Source organism: Lathyrus oleraceus, chromosome 5 (assembly GCF_024323335.1).
Source record: "Lathyrus oleraceus cultivar Zhongwan6 chromosome 5, CAAS_Psat_ZW6_1.0, whole genome shotgun sequence".
Classification (NCBI taxonomy): domain Eukaryota; kingdom Viridiplantae; phylum Streptophyta; class Magnoliopsida; order Fabales; family Fabaceae; genus Lathyrus; species Lathyrus oleraceus.
In genome coordinates, this window is record NC_066583.1 from 370,920,164 (window position 1) to 370,925,953 (window position 5,790).

The following is a 5,790-nucleotide window of genomic DNA, read 5'->3' on the forward strand; positions in this document are numbered from 1 at the left end:
CACACGACCACACAAGACTAAAACCCTTATTCTCTCTCAATATTTCGTTCGTTATTTCTTGTGTATCAAATCAGGTTTTCCATGTCCTTTTTATAGAAGCATTTGGCTGGGCTTGGACATCATAAAACCCTAAAACTATTTTCCATTCAAATCTTCTCATGACAGCTAATTAGATCTCTTTGGAAAATAAGTAAATCTCGTTGTAATTAATGATTGAATACGCGTGTAAATCATATCTTGAATCATACATAGATTTGCATTAAAAATGCAATCACATAATACATAACATTCAGTCTGAATGTTTTGTATACAGATGTCATGACATCGGGTCTGACAACCTGGAAAAATCCTGCATAATTACATTTTAAACATCCAGCAGGTACAAGATATCTTATGTTAAGACATCACATGTGACAACTTGTGAACACAGAACATTATTCTATTCAGACATCTCCTTCAACATCACAGAACATCATTCTGTTCAACATCATCAGCTGTCATCTGTTTAGCCTAGCTAGCTATATCAGCACATAATAACTTCTCCCCCTTTTTAGTCAAAATAGACCAAAGTGACCAATTAGACAAAATAAATGTCAATCAATCCAACAGAGAATGTCACAAAGGATGTTATAACATATAAAATGTTAAAACACAATGTCAGGTGGTACATAACCATAATCATACACAGCTGCAATAACTGAGGTAATCAGAAATCCAGGGAACTCATAAAGAGCCCAAATATTACATCATGGCATCAACTAAGACTGCCAAAAAAACTACAAACATCAAACAGAAAAACAGCAAATCATCCAAGCATCCAAGCATCCAGAACACACAACATTATAACAGGGGGACCATCAATATCATAACTTAGTCTGGGGAGGTAGCATCTTCTTCACCTTCAGATCCAGAACTGCCACTAGATTGATCTTGAGAATTAGACCTCTCACTTGAGGTGTGGGCATCTGTCTCCTTGGCTTCACCAACCTTTTCCATCTCTTCTTGCTCCAAGCTACTAATGTGAACCTCTAAAGCCTCTTTCCTAGCCATAGCCACCCTAATCCCAGTTTCCAGCTCCTTACAGGTTTCTTTCAATTGAGCAATCAGACCACCTTGAGAGGCTGGCTTCTTCATTGCAGATGTCATGACAATGTCATTGACATGACTGCCTTCAAATAACTTGTAATGAATGGACAATGAAGGCTTCCTTCTACTGGGATATCACTTGTGTTTAAAATACCAGGTTGCTGGCATAAAATTATTCCACAAATGATTGAGGGAAAGGCAATTGGCAGTTTTACAGCATTAGGGGAGGCATGTCTAACAATTTGTTCAAACATGAACCTTCCATAATCAAAGTTGAGACTGGTTCCAATAGCATAGATTATCGTTCCAAGAACATTAGAGATTGTTGAGATATGGTTTGTTGGCACCCAGTTGGTTGAACCTATCTTATGCAAGATAGCATATTTTACAGTTAATTTGCCAGCTGATAGATGCTTTTTGCTTGGCCATTCCTTGACTTGACCAGTAGTGATTGTCCTACAGACTTCATTGTCTGTGGTCTCTAATTCAACATCTCCTTTTGTTCCTCTCCCTATGAACTTATTGATTACAGTTGAGGAGAACCTTACACACCTTCCTCTCACAAATACCTTGCAAAATTCTTTGCTATTCTTGTCAGAAATATCCTCTGGGATGTTCACCACAAACTCCTTCACCAGACCTTTAAAACATTGGGGCAATACACTAACTGTTTTCAATAAACCTGCAAACTTGATCAACTCCATAACCTCCTTCACTTCCACAGAATCTTTCAATAGTTCCCTCTTTACAGCAACTCTCCTTTGTATCACAAATTTCCACTTGGCTATACCATCTTCCAGATGGAAGGAAATGTTGTCCAAATGCACAGCTGCAACCTTAGCTGGAGACTTTCTAACAGTTTTCTTTTTTGCAGGAGAGATGTCTGGGACATCGTCTTCGACATCATCTTCAGAATCAGAACTTTCTCTGACCTTTCTCTTCTTGACCTCTACTTTACTCCATGACTTAGAAGGACCTACAACAGCAACCTTCTTACTAGTTCTGGTTGTCATCATCTTATCCACAGACCTCCCTTTCCTGGTCTTCATTCTCTTTGCAACACTCGGTTTCAAGTGATGAACCAAGGTGTCATCGTTCTCATCTGAGCTTTCTTCCTCCAAATTAATCACCTTTTCAGTAGTGTCCTGCTTCTTAGATTGAGAAGCATCTATAGGTTTCTTGCTAGGCATGGTTTTCCCTAAAGAACACAGTCCTTCTGCAGCAATATCCTTCTCTGACCTAGATGAATCATCATCTTTCTCAGTTTGAGGTTCCACCTCAGGTGAGGGGTCCCTTCTAGACAGAGGAGTCGAAACTCCCTTGACTGAGTGTCCTTCATTTAGGATCCTTGTGACCAGATTCCTAATGACACGATATGTATAATGCATGTCATCCTTAGGAGGAGGGTTATCAGAAAAGTTACCTTAAGTGTTTCCTGCAGTGGAAGAAGGGTCAGGGGCGTCGCCTGGGATTACTGAAAGAGGAATAACTTCCAAAACATCTTCATCCAGAAAATCCATGGAGGGAGTTCTTGCTTTATGAGTGGGTTTTGAACCAGAAGAAGACGGATGTTGTGACATTTTGTTGAACTTGTGAAATATTTTTCTCGCCCTAGCAGAGATGAACGATACAGTTTGATGAAGATGGAAGTGGTTGTGTTGAGGTAGTGTGTGAACATGGTATAGATGGTAGTTCCAATAGTAGGTAATGATTTACCATAAATTGGGCACTTTCTTTTAAGTGGACAGACAATATTTTTATTACCTTTTCCACTCCACTTTAATTGCTATCAATTCTCATGAATACAAATCCCCAATTTCCCTCTTAAACATTCAAACTGATTAGCATCCAAAGCCTTTGTAAATATGTTAGCTAATTGCATTTCAGTAGTAACATGCTCCGGTGTTATGATTTTCTCTTCCACAAGTTTTCTAATGAAGTGATGACGAATATTAATGTGCTTTGTCCTGTTGTGCTGAATAGGATTCTTGGAAATATTTATTGCACTCAGGTTGTCACAGTACGATGTCATGACATCTTGTGTGACATTGTATTCAGTCAACATTTGTTTCATCCAAACCAGTTGAGAACAACTACTCCCAGCTGCTATGTATTCAGCTTCAGCAGTGGATAGGGACACACAATTTTGTTTCTTGCTAAACCATGATATCAGATTGTTCCCCAAGAAGAAACATCCTCCTGATGTGCTTTTCCTATCATCAGCACTTCCAGCCCAGTCAGCATCACAATAACCAGTCAGCATAGATCCAGATCCATGAGTATATAACATCCCATAGTCACTGGTGCCATTGACATATTTCAGTTAGGGGTGGCAAACGGACATGCCCGCCCCGTTTAGGCCCGCCTCGCAAAAGCCCACAAAAAAATGGGGCGGGGCGGGGCGGTCATAGTTGAGGATGCGGGCCTAAAACTTAGACCCGTCCCGCAAAAAAGTGAGGGTGGGGCGGGGAAAACCCGCGGGCACTGCACTCTTTAAGCCTAAAAATGCAAAAATTTATGTAAATACACGTGCCCGCAAAAGCCCGCGAAAAAAACGGGGCGGGGCGGGGCGGATACATTTAAGGGTGAGGGCCTAAATCATTGGCCCGCCCCGCACAAAAGTGCGGGAAAAACAGGCATGCCCCGCTGGCCAAGCCCGTTTTGCCACCCCTAATTTCAGTATTCTCTTCACTTGGTTTATGTGACTGACTTTTGGTTCAGCTTGATATCTAGCACAAACACCTACAACAAATGCAATGTCAGGTCTGCTTTCTGTGAGATATATCAGACTTTCTATCATGCTTCTGTATAGACTTTGATCTACACTAACACCATTTTCATCTTTGGAGACTTTCAAATGTGTAGGAGCGGGTGTCCTTTTATGACTTGCATTCTCCATGCCAAACTTCTTAAGAATGTTCTTGGCATATTTGCTTTGAGATAGAAAGATAGAATCTTCCATCTGCTTGACTTGTAGCCCAAGAAAGTAGGTCAGCTCTCCAACAAGGATCATCTCAAACTCAGACTGCATTTGTCTAACGTAATGTTCGACCATATGATCTGACATCCCACCAAACACAATATCATCTACATATATTTGTGCCACAATGAGTTTTCCTCCTTCATTCTTCACAAATAGGGTCTTGTCAATACCTCATTTCCTGTATCCATTGTTAGTGAGGAACACAGTGAGTCTCTCATACCAAGCCCTAGAAGCTTGCTTCAACCCATAGAGGGCTTTCTTCAATCTCTACACATGCTTTGGAAGATTTGGATCTGTGAATCCTTTAGGATGTTCAACATATACTTCCTCATTTAATTAGCCATTCAAGAAGGCACTTTTTACATCCATTTGGAACAGTTTGAATTTCAGAATACATGCCACTCCAAGCAATAGTCTAATGGACTCAAGGCGAGCTACAGGAGCAAATGTTTCATCAAAATCCGCTCCTTCAACTTGAGTATATCCTTGTGCTACTAATCTTGCTTTATTTTTAGTAACCACCCCTTATTCATCAGATTTATTCTTATACACCCACTTTATACCTATGACATTTACTCCTTCAGGTCTAGGAACCAATTCCCATACTTCATTCCTCTTGAATTGACCTAACTCCTCCTGCATGGCATTGATCCAGAACTCATCAGTCAAGGCTTCCTTGAAATTCCTAGGCTCAATCTTGGACACAAAGCAGCCATGTGAGATCACTTCCCTTGATCTAGTTGTGACCCCTTTATTTGGATCTCCTATAATGAGATCTTTGGAATGATCCTTCTGAATTCTGATGGAGGGTCCCTTGTTGATTTTGTCATCTTCAGGTTCAGCTTGAGGAGGTTCACTCTCCTTATGTTTGTCTGAGAAATCAGTTGGGGGATCATTCAGAGATGTCTCAACATCGTCTGTGACATCAGTCTGTTGGTCATCAACCACTACATTAATAGATTCCATCATTACTTTAGTTCTAGAGTTAAAGACTCTATATGCTCTGCTGTTTGTTGAGTAGCCCAGAAATATTCCTTCATCACTTTTGGGATCCATCTTCCTTCTTTTTTCACTTCTAATTTTGATAATTGGAATTTCCTTTTCTCTTTGAAGTTTTAGACAAAGCTCTTTGAAGACTTCAAAAGCATCATATTTTTCTCTTATAAAATTGATCTAGGTGTATCTGAAGAAGTCATCCACCACTACATATGCATACTTCTTCCCACCAAGGCTTTCCACCTGCATGGGTCCCATTAAATCCATATGGAGGAGTTCCAGAACTTTGGAAGTGGTGTCATGTCTTCGCTTCTGGTGTGACATCCTTGTCTGTTTTCCAATCTGACATTCTCCATAGACTTTTCCTTCATCAATCTTCAAGTTGGGAATTCCTCTCACAGCTTCAACAGATACAATCCTCTTCATACCTTTAAGATGCAAATGGCCCAATCTTTGATGCCATATATTCACTTTTTCTTCTTTGGCTAAAGTACACATTGAAGAATAACCAGTTTCTTGAGAACTCCACATGTAACAGTTGTCTTTAGACCTGACTCCTTTCATGATCACTTCATTTTCTTTGTTGGTAATCAGACATTCAGTTTTAGTGAAGTTTACATTTAAACCTTGGTCACACAGTTGACTGATGCTTATTAGATTTGCAGTCAAGCCCTTAACAAGTAGGACATTGTCAAGGTCAAGAACTCCAGGACAATCAAGCTTAC